We start from the raw sequence: 15,188 nt of genomic DNA, 5'->3' as shown, positions 1-15,188 counted from the left end.
TATCAATTGCCATTTTAAGTTGAGAGTGCCAGTGTTTCTAAACCACTTAAATTTCTTATGTTGACTACTAACTACAATTTAATATTGATTTTAAAATCTATTGACAAAATGTACAAAGGTTTGCAAAGGCATTTAAAGCAGTTCCCTCACTTAATTCCATGTAGGTGTTTAGGTGTGTTTAATACCATGGTTTAATCCGCTTTTGCAGAGCGGTATCACCATTTTATAGTAATAGTTCTAATTCCAAAAAGCAAAAATGGCAGCAGCCTCCATGTTTCTTCTCCATCACCTCTCCTCCTGCCTCATTGCTTTTTTTTCCAACTCCAAACTTAAGGTCGTGAGTTAAATGAGCATTGACCACACTGACATAACTCAAACCAAGTCCTGTCAATGGATTTAAAACGTATAAAATTGAGCTCAACACGCACCCGTTTGTGCGCTACCCTTTCTTTTCCAAAGTGTAAAATTTCATAGACCTTGAGCAAACGTGGAAGATTGGGTGAGAGGGTGAGAGAGGCAGCCCAGCTAAGGTAATAACCTGATTTCAACTCAGTTGGTTTTGATTTAAGAGAGGAAGAGTGTGTCAAAAACACAGCGGGCGCTCTGCTGTCTCGGGTCCATGCCAGATTTTTGAAGGGAGAAGCAAGAGAGGGATGGAGACGCCAAATGAAAGGTGAAAGAAAGTGAACAAAGAGAGATAGAGACAGAGAATCACACCCCATGCCAATAATATGAAGTGAGATGACACAAAGAAACCGAGATACCATTGAGAAAATGAGCGTTCAACAGAGGGAGACAAGGGAAGGGAGATGGAGAAGGGCGAGTGGGAGGGTATTACCAATGAATGAATTTTTAATAGCATTGAGATCAAGCGTACCCAGGAGCTCAAACAGAAATAAATACCATGCCTCCATATTTTAAACCTCTTTTATAAAACTGTAGCAACTGTATGTTTATTTTCTTCCTACCAGGATGATTCTTAATCATTCAGCAAATATGACAGTGTACCTGACACCAGAAAGCGAGGCAAGACCCTGACAGCAAGACAGGCAGGGACAGGGAGGCTTATGGGTAAATACAACGTTGCACGCCACTCACACCCCGCACACACAGCCAGTTGATTACCCCAGGTGTCTGTATTCACACATGGGGAGCATTTGAATTTTAAACTCCTCCAAAAAACATGTGTCAGCCCTCGCCCATCTGTCTGTCACCCCGCAACGCCCTGACAATAGCACGAGCACAATTAACGTAAGCCGGGAGAATGTGCCAATTTACCCCCAATTTCCTGCTTACGGCATCAGACTTTACTTTCAAATGCGTATTTTTTTAGCATAACATATGAGACGTGCCATTTCCCTTGCCAAAAGCATCTCCATATCAACGAGGATGTCCCAATTTGCAGATTTTAAAGTGCGGCACAATTCACTGTTTAAAACATTGCAATTCAAATACCTACATCTCGTGAAGGGCTATTTCAATCAAAAACATGTTCCATTTCACTGCTTGCATAACATTTTTTTTAAAAAAAACTGTGCTGTAGGCTCAGAAAATAAAAAAATAGCCTTCTGCTTTAATAACAAGGCCAAGGTTTATTGTTTGACAGTGTAGACAATGTCTTGGAAATTTTAGATCTACAACAGGTATTTGTGCATTTTGATTTCTATCAAAGCTCAAGTACAAGGTGCAGATTGATTGGATTTAAAGTTGCATATGATTCAGCTATGCACTGACAGAATGAAAGAGGGGTCCGGAATAGAAAATAAATGAGTATTTACAGTACTATGTTAATACCATATTAACAGAATAAGGATAATCAAGGATCCCATCTTTCGTGCCATCTCTCTTTTGTCTGGCACTACTGTCTTTGGTATCCCCTGTGTGACACTATCTGAGAAAACTGTGATATTTTGCATAATAATATCGACATAGCACGGCGCATGCATCTTCCTTGACAAGGCCAAAAAAAAAAGAATGTTAATGGCTCTTTCGGTGTGGCGATAGTAATTGCTTTCTGTGTGTCTGATAGCTGTCAACAAGGCAGCGGGCATTATACTAAGTCAGTGGGATGTCGAGGAAATGAGGGGGAAATGGTTTTCAGAATTCCAGAGCCATTCATAATTTGTGTGACTTTGGAAAGAGCACCTCGGCAGTCGCCTTATTTAACGCCGAACTTCCCCCAAAGTGTTATGCATAACGAAAACTGTCACATATGCAGGGTGATTTCAGTTTCATGCAAACATAAAGGTAGGGCCGGTTCGTGCATTTGCAGTTGTTTTGTCGACTGAATTGGTATCCGGTCCAGTTTGTCCAGTCCATATACAGTCTATATCATAAGTATTGGACAGTTGTGCACCTTTTGTTCTACAGCCTCTTTGTTTCAGCACGTTCAAACTGAGCTTAATGGATGCTACATTAAAGTGCCATGTCTAAGTTATGATTTAAAAGGGGTTTACATTCATTTCGAAACAGCGCTTTGGAGATGCTGCCATTTAAACACAGAACTCTGTGAGTTTCACTGCAGTCACCTTCAGCCTCATGCTTGTTGTGGAGACTCTGCCATTACTGCGGTCTCCACCAAGTGGAACGCAGCTCAGTCTGATGTGCTCGGCAAGTCAAAAATATTTCATCTTTTCATCTTGAGAGATGCTTTCATATTGTTCTGCTTGATGTTGACATTTCGCTGTTAAGCACACCCTGAGTCCTGAGTACTCGGTATCCTCCCGTACACATCTGCATCAATTACGTTTCTGACAGTGGTGAGACCATAGATAAATGCCGGTGTGCCATTTGCTTTGGTACTCATGAGTGCTTAAACCATGACAAAATCACCACAGATGTGGTGATATTCTCTGGGCCATGAGTGGTTCCTTTCTATCCACACTCTTTCCAGCAATTTCATCAAAGACGGGTTCGCAGCTTGTGGAGAATTCTAAAAGATTACAGTCACAACGGCTTCACTTGTTTAAAAGGATATATAGTGGAGAACGTCGTTCATTTGTGTGTACACTCACATGGGGAGTTCTTCCCAATCGTGCCGACGATTTTCCACAAAGCAGCTAGGTCTGAGAATGCTCTGATAGACTTGGATAACTTTATTATTATCTTTTTCCTCTGTTCAACTCTAAATGAACTCTTACCTATACATAAGCTCCCGTTTGCACGAACTTGCACTGAAATTACACAAAAGTAAGTTAAAGGGGCCATAGTTATTTCAACTGTGATATAAATCTTCTCGTAAATCTCATAAACCTCAAATTAAAGCTAAGGTCAGGCAATCTGACGTAGTTTCCATTAGTTTATTTCAAATAGAATGTGCTGAAGCCTGAGGAATAAAAAAAAAAAAAGTCTGAATACTACTGAATCTGAGCTGCATGTGGAACTGAGCACTGACTCTTAACAACCAAAAACAGGTGATCCAGGTGTTGCCCTGTTAGGTCGGTGATGGTATTCACATCATTTCCCAACCTTCGGATGACATGGATACGTGAGGGTATAAAACAGTGAGATCGCTGCTCTGATTCCCCTCCGCTTGAAACATTTGTTGAGTTTCAAGTTCTCTTTTTAAGGAAAGGGATTGATTAAAATTCCAAACAGTCATTACCGAAAACTTTTCAGTTCAGCATTGTAGTTTGATAACTAAAACGGAACAACAAGCACTGAGGTTTTGGGGGTTTGCTTTCCCAGGGAGATGAAATTGCAACGCACTACTCCGACCTTGTAGTATAATTAATCCAAAAATGCTTTGATGTGATCAACATACAATTCTTTCTTCTTCCTTCTAACTCTGTGCACATACACTTCCTCTTGTGTGCATATAGCAGGATGCAGAAAGAAAACAAAGAGGCAAGAACAGGTAGATAACGACAACAAAAAAAGGAAAAGAAAATATTATATCACATTGCTCTGTATGCCTGAATTTGTTTACCACTTTTCCTGCCTAAGTCCATGATCTCACTGCTGCCTGTAGGACTGTTCAGCTCTCCTTTGGACTCATTTACATTCATTAAGTTTTCTGCTGAAAAAGAAAAAGTTTTTGTCTCTCTTGGACTCTTGCTCTTTTGTGTTTATGTAGCAGACTCTTAACTATGAAGAGTCTGCGAATGTGTGCTGACAAAATTGCTATAGGCTACAAAACTCTTGATTTTCCATTTCTCTCCTCTTAAGCTTTTGCAAATAGTGATTGCTGAAGAAAAAAAAAAAAAAAAAAACACTTTGTTACCAGTGAGCCAGTGCAGGAACGTTGCCACGGACACCAGATTTAAGCTCCGGTATTCTGGATTAATCTGCTTAATCAGCATTGTGTGAACCTGTTTGCCGATGGCTTGAATGTAACGGACATTCATTTATATGTAAAGGTCCTGTACCGTGGCTCTAACAGTTCACTAATTGCTTGGCTTACTGGTGCCTTTACCTGCCAGTGTTTTAGTAAATCCTGTGATAATTAAAAATAGTAAGTGTAGCTGAGGTGATATCTGTAGGAACTTCGAGAGAAGCAGTAGGTTTCACAGATTTCGAAAGCTTCTATAGGACCGCTCGTCGCCCACCGCATTGTAGCTGACATTCCAGCCTCTGGTTGCCTAGGTAAGCCTCGCTATTTTCCACCCCAAATGTTTCCAAAAGAACATAAAAAAATAGCGTCTGATCACCCAAAGCTCAAATTCCACTATCTATTTGGGAAACGCTGTGTCAATCACATCACTGCAAAGTTTAGATTACTTTAGGCAGTGTGTGTGTCAGTGTGTCAGTGAAGTAAATGCAATGTATATATTCCAATATATATATACATATATATTCCAATATATATATATGTTCCTCATTTCATATCATGTATGAACAGTGGTGTTCTTTCCTGCACCTATTCTTATTATCAAGAGCTCTTACAATGACTCAAATTAAAACTCCCATTAATCCGACAGTGTAATCCCCCCATTGCATGGAACAGTCTTTTCAGCCAGCGTGTGGATTAGAGAACACTGAGACCCTGTGTTGGTGGTCACTGGCGTATAACGCCTCATAAAGATAATATGTGTGTGTGCTTGTGTGTATCCTGCTGTGCTGGTGGTCAGTGTTATATAGCCCTGAAGGCTTGTGCGTGCGTGCGTGCGTGTGTGTGTGTGTGGGAGGGGTGAGGTGCTGTACATGTGGGTAACGTGCCTCTTTTACTCTTTGTGGTTACCTGGTGAAGAGGAAAATCCCTGTGAGGTGGTCTTCTCGCAATGAGGATTTACAATGAAGGGGGCCTAAAAGAGAGGAAACAGTGAATTAATAAAATAAGTCCCCTAAGTCCAACACAAGCCACCAGTCAGACGGCAGAAAAGTGAGATGGAGGGAGGTATTTGTTAAATAAAGCAGGGGCCACAGACAAAATGCCGCTGGTTCCATACAGAGGTACAAAATGGTGTTCTGGATTAATTTTACAGCATAAAAAAAGGGATTCAGTTATGGAACACGTCGTACTATTTCACCCCTTGTCTCAGTGTGCCACCCAGGCATTCAATTAAAAGCCTTATGATTGGGATCTTTTCTGCAACGCAACTTTTGATTACGAATTAACCTTTTACTCTTTCACTGGATTTTAGCTTACTGGACACATTTCGTCCGTTCGCCTTTGCTCATCGCCCTGTAGCAACTCATCTTCGCCGCTCACTCCGCTGGCCCTTATTACACACGCAGTGTCTTTAAGTATCAATAAAAATTCTAATTCCAACCCCAACAGCGAAAGAGGGCGAACGCACCTCCTGACCCCGACTCACCTCCCTCCCGGAGATCATTCATTAAAAGCAAACTGGAACTGGTGGGCGAAAACACCACGCGGCGGACACAAAAGTTGCAGCGAAGAGGTAATAATAATAAACATTTATATCCCTCGGCTGCTGTATGGGAAAATCTATACGGTGCGGCCCCACGAAAGCGATATCGGTCGGGGATGCACGGCTGCGCACGTCTCACTGGAGCTCGGGATGAACGTGTTTTTTTTTTCGCGCACGGTTGTTGCATCGAAAATGGGGACAATCTTAAAAGGTGGTCTTAAACATAAAGACTGTTTATCTTCACTTGGAGCAATGATGCATGGTATGCACGGGAATGTGCAGTTTGCGGCTGTGCATTTGTAAAGAGACGTACAATATGCACTGTATATACCCTTAGCTGACTTTATATATCATTGGAAACGAGGCTTAATAGTCTGTAGTGGCAAACAAGCAGATATTATTTCATTCAGCGCCGGCATGAGTGCAATAGAATGGTAAAGCTGATAGTGTATAATAAACCATTTGCCAAGTCAAGTGTGTGCGTGTTCAGAACATTACTGCACGCATATTTATTGTATAGTCTGGCCTGGCTTTTTTACTGTCAGCAGACATTAAAAAAAAAATAGTGTTATTCAACACTTTCGTAAAAGGCGAACACATGTAAATCGCATCTCGTTAAATGATATCATTCAGTCGGAAATGCAACATTTGTTTGTTTTTTTGTTGTTTTTTTCATCCCAGAGATGCATCCGTTAGATCCGCACTTCTTGTGAACTTCATGTCATTTCCCACTGCAGCCATAGATCCATTTATGCCGGCCAAAAACATGGGTGGGCAAGTGTCAGGTACAGTGCAGAACAAAAATCTCCTAATCTCCCAACCCTTTGCCATTCATTATTATTTTACAAGGCAGCCGTCCCAAATACATAGGGCCCCTACCCTGCTCAGCCCAGTCTGCCAAGCTCCGACTCTGGGTTTGATGTTCCTCCAACATCCAACAGGCTATGATTATTTCATTCCTTTTTTTTTTTAACATAACGCATCAATTATTCAACCCTTGCTAGACCAGATTTGATTTTTTTTCTATTTAACAAAAATGACTCCGTGTGTGCGCATGTGTGCGTGCGCCTTTGCAATCTAAAGCGGAGACTGAATATAAAGTGTTCCGCAAAGATAATACCTCATGCCTTAGATGACTGATGGATGATGAAGGGGTGGAGTAGAAGTAGAAAAAAATACCAGTACTTGGAACGCGGAATAAATGATGACTGCATTAGCATAGGATAGCAACCGCTCCCTCCGTTCTGCGATAAATCGCTCCCGTCCTCAAGGCAAACTGTCCACGCGACGAGTGTAATCGTGATATTGGAAGGCGCGTGTGTGTGTGTGTTTTATGGTGTGTGTTTAATTCCACCTGAGAGTAAAAGTGTCTCAGCAGCGCTGCAACAAACATGCAAAAAGATTAGCATTACGCACAAATCTGTTACATCCAGGCGTTTGGTGCAGTCAAGTAACATCCAGTAGCCTTTGGGCAGAGAGTGAACTTTGACTATATAAATGTGATGAAGTGCGAAACGTTATAACTTAATTAAAAACCTAAGCATCTCATTGTTAAGCGAATTAGCTTGCGGTGCACGTCTCTTACTAATTCATACCTTTACAAAAATTATCCCTTTATCCTCTGGCCTCATTTCCTCTCTTTCTGACTCTCCCTCTCTCTCTCTCCCTCCCCTGCCATCCCTCTCCTCTCCTTACATCCTCATCTCAGCTAATGAGCCCACTTAAATCTATGCCAAAACACAAACAGCACGGCGAACAGGGGGAAAAAAAAAAAGAAATAGGTACAGTGCTTAGTCTGTTTGTTAAAGGATTCATCATGTGAGCTGTTTTCAATAAATAATAAATGCAAACGCTGACTTTTGTCTGCAGACGAGACTTCGGGACATGAATAATGCATTGTTATTCTTGGATAGGGCAATACAGGGACAGGGTGGCAGTGTGCGTCGTGTGTGTGTGTGTATAAAAGCGTGTACGTGCGGTAGATCCCCGATACACACTGTGAACACTGTTTCGGAGGCTTACAATCAAGGCATTTCTGTGGACACAACGCGCTGTGATTACAACTCTGAAGACATGGTTTTGTTTGCGGATACACGCGCGGCCTAAACCTTAAGCTTCTGGAAGCTCAATTTGACTTTGAGCTCAAACTTGACTGAAAAAGGATCACACATTGCACGGCTAAACTTTTATTATTAGTTAAGCTGATTCTAATCAAGTTTCCCTTTAATGGCTGGATGATGAGGAGCGGGATTTGTGCGTCTTGACTCAGTCTGGCTTGCGTGTGGGAGGTGTGTGCGTTCGAGGTGGTCCTCCCAGCACATTTGTGTTTACAGTATTACAGTATTCTTCCATTTGATCTCTACTCTCTCCCCTTTCTCCTCCTCTTTTTTCTGCTTTTTACCACTCTGTAATCATTACAACAAAGGAAACCGCATTCCCCGCTAGACAGTGGAAAGGTTCCACTAGCAAAACTAAAAGAAATGTGTATATATTGTATGTGTGTGTGTTTTTCTTTTCTTTTTTCATTTCTGTTGTCACTGGGAAACACGAGTGCAGAAACTTGATTGGAAACCAGGGGAGAAAAAAAAAAAGGGGGAAACAATTACAAAGAGGGGAGAGGCACTCATCCACCCGCGACAGCAATCATCACTGATCTCTGCTGTCATTTCACTCCACTGTAAATAATTCATCAAAAGAAACAAAGGGGAAACAAATATGCAAATAAACCCCCCGAAAAAGGCCAGTGACATCAGCCTACCGCCACAAGGGAAGAATACTAGTGGATTATTATCATGGCAGGTTATGACTGTGATGAATCTGATTTTCTCTTGTTTCATCTACCTTGACAGTGCTGAAGTCACACAGACACAGAAAAGAAAGAAAAAAAAACCTGGAGGGATTTGAGGGTTTGATTGAGGAGGGGAGGGAGAGAGGGATTAAGGACAAGGGGAATGGAAGGATTGAAGGGGGGGGGGGTGTATAGGCAGGGAAGAGGGGTAGTAGACATTGGAGGGAAGAAGAAAGAGATTTGGGAGGGGATGGGAGGAAAGGAGGGAGGGAAGCTTTTGAGGGTGTATTCGACAGTACTGTGAAAGGTAGCCATCAAGGGCTTTGATGAAAAGTGCAGGCCTTCTAAAGCTTAGGAGTGACAGCATATGATTTGGTCAAAGCATGAAGCTTTTCAAAGGTAGACATTCTCACTCCCATTCATCTCTCTCAGGTTGAATATAACTTTTGGGCTGAGCTCTGGCAAAAATTTGGAATTGGTTTGACAGATTGACCGCATGTGGCATTGTCCCTGTGACTTACAGACAGTAGGCTGCCTGGAAATGTAGACATCTTGAAATGAAGGGGGCTTATATGTAATGTTTCAGCAAACTGCCCTAGATCAGCGGCTATGCAGGAAGCGTCACTTTTCTTTCTAAAGGTTACATAAAAAGTGTAATCCTGTGTGCTTTAAAGGAACTTTAAATCATCGCTGTCCTTGGTTCTTCAACATTTCCTGTGCAAAAAAAGTGTAATATAAGTTTAATAGCAACGTGTGGCTTCATGTGTGATTGTGATTAGCTCACTGCTTCCAAGAGACCATTGTGTTTCTATTTTAAGCAAGAAAAATTAAATAATGTATAATATAGTAAGACTACAATTTTACACATTCTGAAATCATCCTTACCTCTAACACACCTCCTTTGGATGTTGTATGTCTTTCCTACACCTGGTAACACGCTAACACATGCACGATAGCTTTGGAGTTCCAATGGCCATTTTTTCCTTGGAGTGGTGCTCGAGGCTGATTAGCAGTTTGGCTCGGAAATGTGGCAATATGGACAGGCTTTCGGAGCCAAGAGAAATCGGGGGGCTCAGGTTTACGGTCCCAGGTCAGCGGTAACAGGCGAGGACACCGGTGTGTCATTTTCTCTCGCATACATAATGTTGGAAATGGCGTGCAATTCAACACCCACGCGCGCAGACGGACAAACACACTCTTGATAGTCCTCTTACATGCAAAAGCATGCATGTGCACGCAAAATTGAAAACACATGCCTGTGAGGCTCTTGTCTGAAAATGGTCCCTCATTCTCTCTCTCTCTCTCTCTCTCTCTCTCTCTCTCTCCCTCTCTCTCACACACACACACACACACACACACATTCGCACAGATAATAGTGTCTAATTTAGGCCCTCATATCTGTAGAGTTCTCCAGAGGACTAGACTTCATCAGGAATATATTGGTGACCTACATACTAGGAATGCACGCACACACGCACGCACACACGCACGCACGCACACACACACACACACACACACACACACAAAAGTATTATAAATGCACATGCTTCTACACTGCAACACAAATCTACAGTCGGGGATCTTCGAGCAGACACATGTACAGCAACATGCCTGTACACCATGGATGTAACACACTGTCAAATACAGACATACTGGAGCGTATGTCCACATATAGATGTATATCCGCTCCACAACATGCATGCATACTGTACTCAGAAACAGATGTGCTCATATCCTCTCTCGAAGATCAAAAATGTTGCTGCAAAGCTCCCATGAAGGGAAAAAAAAAGAGAAACATGTCATGGTGATCTTTAAAATACTGTATGTAGCTTTAACCCACAGGATCATCAACACTAACATTAAGATCAAGATTCAACATAAAATTAGAATAGGGACTGGTCTATTTCGATCACTGAAAATCAAATAATAAAAAAAATATTACCCAGAGTGCTGTGTGTCTCCTGTAATTCGACTGCATGTTTGATGGGGTGGGTGACAGGAGTTGTCGTATGTATTCTGTATTATGCATTCTGTTGACACCAGACAGTCCTCCAGTCATCATTCATCATTCATGGTCATTGTCTGTATGTGTCTCAGTCTCCTAAATAGCCAAGAGGACCTGACAGGGGATGACAGAGAGCAAAAGGGGAATCTCAGCTATACATAAACACTAGAAGACCTGACTCATACACAACCAAACACGTTTAGATTAAGTCCAAGACACTGACAAAGACACTGAGTGAAATGTGACAGTTTTGGAAAAGATAGTATGTATCAGAAGGCTCGTTTTCCCTCCTGCCATATGATCCCTGTAAGCCTTTAACGACCCTGCACCCTGAGAAGTGTCAAACTATATGCAGGGGCAGAGACATGCAGAGCCCCTGTATTAACTATCTGGCAGTGGGTGGAGACCTAAGCAGACTGTCGGCTCAGCACCATGTTTATAAATGACTAAAAGAACCTGACTCATACAGTATTGGTCTAGAGGAGAAGGAACTGAGGTTGGGACCACAACTGATGCAGAAATAGACTTTCGAGCCATCATGGAAACACATTAACTATTTTCACGTTTATGGGTGGTTAGAGGGCCTCGGCTCAATGGCGAAGAGGACCTGACTCATGCATAGTGGTGTCTTTACTTAGCACCGCAGCTAAGACGTAATAGCAGCTTTGGGAGCTGGTGTTGGACCACAACTGATGGAACACTTATTCAGTGCAATTACAATTAAAGCAGATACATTGCCGTATCTATAATGTGTTTACAATAAATGAAAGATTCTTAGTAAAAGACGAGGACTTTTTCTTAATTATTTGTTTTTTCTGAACCGGAATTATTCAATATTTTTTTCCTCGGCCTTTGGCCAGTGCCACACGCGCTTGCACATAAATTCAATGCACACAAGCAACTTGCACTTGAAATGTATTGTAATTCTTCTGTTTATCAGGTTATGAGAGCTGAAAACGGTAACACACAAAAGTTCATCCTCCTTCGCTCACCGAATGAGCCTAAAACACAGTCCCAGCCTCTGACTATGTAATTATCTGCTGCCTCAGTAAATCAGACACTAATTACAAGCAGACTGCATGTGCAAACAGAATGAAATTCGAGCCGTGTTTTCATCAGCGGCAAACTGTCTCGTGGAGTCAAAAGAGTCTAGTTTTGTTCATTTCATTCTTTTATAAAGTTTGAGATAAGCAAGCTGAAATGGTGTGTACAACGGACAGACCGATACAAGACAGCTTTCTAGCTACCTACAGGGAGGACAAAATTCATTTCTACTTCAGTAACTGGAGGCAAGGGCATAGGAATTCATTTGCTGGGGCATCACCTCATACATACTGACCTGCCGAAACCAATAGCTCAGGAGCAGGGATAAAAAGTTGGCACAGCGGTCTGCAACTTCTACTTTTGCCATACTATTACAAGATTGGGAAAGAAAACACATACAGTATGGACATTACAAAAACGGGAGGCACGGCCAAAGTTTGGAAAAAGTTACTCCAAGCTTCATGACCTTTACAGAAAATGCTTCCTTTTCTTTTTGGAAGGAGCACAAGTATGGCATGGCAGAAACCTAGTGTGTCTCTGGCAAGACAGACAGAAGACAAATCATATGTGCTGCTGAACTTACTACAAGCAAGATTTATGCCACAAACCAGCTATATTACCTGTGGTGTGGATGGTGTTGCTATTGACAAACCGCTTCGAATCAATTTTAAAAAATCGATCTTGGCATCGATGGCAACCATGTTCATCCCTGATTTTCCTGCAGCGCTGCTATGATATTTTGCTCTAATTTTATATATATATAAATATTAGATGGATTGCAGTGAAACTGATATTCATGTCCCCCTTATGATGGCTCATTGGCGATTTTTTAAACTTTTTTTATCTAGCACCACTACTGAATCAAGACCAATGACATTCAAACTTAGCTTCAGTTTGTGGATTTTTGACAGTTAGCATATTCTTGCATGCAATTTATGTTGGTGTGCGACAAAATAAGGCAGTACACACTGTAAACATTGTACCTGCTAAATGTCAGCGCAGTGGCATTGTCACATAGAGCCTATTAGCATAGCGTCATTAGCATTTAGGTCAAAGAGCTGCTGTTATTATTTACAGTCTCGTAAGAGCTGCAGACATGTCTGTACATTTTTAATTTAGTTTCCTCTTCCATGCCAGGTTAAATATTACTGAACACTCGGTTAAAGAAATGCTGAGCACTGTAACTGTGGAGATAATACAGTATTTAGTACATCCAAGTTATATTAGAATCCATTCATATCCACTGGTGGAGCTAATGAACTGGCAAGGGAGTGTACATTTCTTCTAGCTTTTCTTGTTTTACTTTTAGCCAGGAAGGTGCATATGCAAGTGTATTTTGTATATATCAGTGTTTCCCACAAGATTATGTCATTATATGAAATGTATGCACGCACAATACGATCTTTAAATTACTACATAACGAGAATCTTAGCGACAAGTAGCAGCAGCACCTGCAGTTCGGATACAGGAGCGCTAAACATGATGCTCTTGAGACGTTGCATCTATGGACAAGAGTTTTTAGGATTAAATAAAGTATCAGCAAATAAATCAAATTCATAATTAGCAGCTGGTTAATTCATGTTACGTCCGGAGTCTTTTCAGTCTCTGGTTGTCCACCAACCAGAGAGAGGGTTAGCGGTTTGATACCTGGAATGTGACAAATTCCCAAGTGTCCTTGAGCAAGATGCTGAACCACCAGCTGCTCCCAGTATGTGGCGTATGTGTGAGTGAATGGGTAGATGCATCTGTGACCGAAAAGCGCTATATAAAAACGAGACCATTTTCCATTTTCCTCCATCAGGTTAAATTCAGTACAGACTAAGTGAGTGGATGTGCGTTTATTGAGAGGGGTCTGTGTGGAGGGGAGAGGAGGGGAGAGGAGGGGGTGGGAGGGAGAGACGATCTAACTAATGGGGAGAGATGATTGCGGGAGCAATAGGAAAAACACAGCGTTATTTGAGGCTTCCGATTCGTTACGAGACCACGGCGGGCGGCCATAGAATTAACATCATGTGGGAAACCCCGATATATTCAATATCAACACAGTGAATTTAATGTTGAGCTGCACTGGTGGACTCATGGTACTGTGTGAATGTGTTTTAATTACTCCGTTTTGCTTTAATGTGGTGTACTGGTATGACAACAGTCCTTTTCTTTCTTCATCTGCTGCTTCCTTCTTAATTTCTCGGGAAACACAAATGTAACGTGTCACGCCAATAAGGCAAGTTGAAATTGAAAAACGCGCAGGGTGTGGGGGGCGGGTTCGGCGCGGCAGCGATGTGTCTCGATTACATGACGCCGTTCTCATGAAATGAGACAGATAGCAAAGGAGAGGCAAATGTAAAAGGACAGAGAATGCAAGGGAGACTGACAGACAGAGGCGGGCGAACAGGAACAGACAGCATTTTGTAATCACACATTCGCCGTGTGCCTACCAAAGAGCTGAGCCACTGTTATGTAAACTAGAATGAAACATTCATGAGCAAACCACGAATGACCCATATGGTGCATTGGCCACTATCTGAAACACATCTATAGCAAACTGGACCGCTTTGATAGATGGAAGCTCGAACCTAGAGAGAAAGACAGATACAGTGCGGAGGAGAACAGAAATGGGGACGGCCTTTATTCACATCAATTGAAAATATATGCTTTCCAGAGTAACTAAGGTTACATTCAAATCCTGAGGAAAAAATACGGCGAGGGACGGTTGGGGGGGCGATGGGGAGGAGATAGAGGACAAAAACAGAGGAGGGCGGTGCATGAGGAGGAAGAGAGGATGAGAAGAGAGACAGGGATTAGGCAATAAAAAGACAGATGAGATCAAGAGACAGTTCTGACACGCTCAGGCAGCGAACGCTTTCCGTGAGCCTGGGAGCAGCTGAGCTGAGTGGTTATGCGCACGCACACACTCACGAAAAACGCACACCAAGTTGTGATGTGGTTAGCTGTGACTTTGTGTCTGACTGGGTGTATATATGAGATTTTTTAGAAAGGGGGCTGCACTGTAGGAAGTTGTGCCAGATCCCTTACACCACACCCCACCAGCATAAGGAGACGGGGACTTAGTGGGCTTTGGACTTCTGTTGTGGTTCCTTTAAGTCTCCCCCTCTCTTCTCCTCTGTCTCTGACTCTCGCTCTGTCTCTGTCCTTGCTGTCTGTTTCTCAGTCCAACGCTCCGCTTCCCTTTGGCTGTTCCTCCGCATTTTCGTCTCTCTATATCCATCAATCTTTCTCCCATCCTTAACCCGTTCATCTCTCGCATTCTTCGAGGCGACGCGCAACCACTGAATAACATTTGCCGTGTTCTAACATTGTCATGCCTGCATGCGGCCATTCAAACAGGCCAGCGTGAATCAAGGAAAAAGGGCTCCTATAGAGAACTCGCGGCAGCGTGCTTATCGAGCCACTGGGACGTTAAAGCAATCCGATCGTCACCACAAACGGTTAAAGAACCTGATCTTTTAGGCATGTGTAGGCCCAAACACTGGAACTGGAACACAGGAGGCGTTTAGATTATGACTGTAATAAGTATAGG

General features: G+C 42.4%; 1 long non-coding RNA gene across 1 annotated transcript in view; it reads right to left on the bottom strand.

The window, feature by feature from the left end:
- The window catches only part of LOC125016934, a 105,795-nt gene that overhangs the window by 20,620 nt on the left and 69,987 nt on the right, over positions 1-15,188 (bottom strand). The window contains exons 4-5 of the long non-coding RNA XR_007113793.1: positions 10,544-10,720; positions 5,180-5,243 (exon numbers count right to left, since the gene is read on the bottom strand). This is a non-coding gene — a long non-coding RNA (uncharacterized LOC125016934). The remainder of the gene's footprint in view (positions 1-5,179; positions 5,244-10,543; positions 10,721-15,188) is intronic.

Source organism: Mugil cephalus, chromosome 11 (assembly GCF_022458985.1).
Source record: "Mugil cephalus isolate CIBA_MC_2020 chromosome 11, CIBA_Mcephalus_1.1, whole genome shotgun sequence".
NCBI lineage: Eukaryota > Metazoa > Chordata > Actinopteri > Mugiliformes > Mugilidae > Mugil > Mugil cephalus.
The sequence above is the reverse complement of the archived record's forward strand: the minus strand, read 5'-3'. Positions and strand labels throughout refer to the sequence as shown.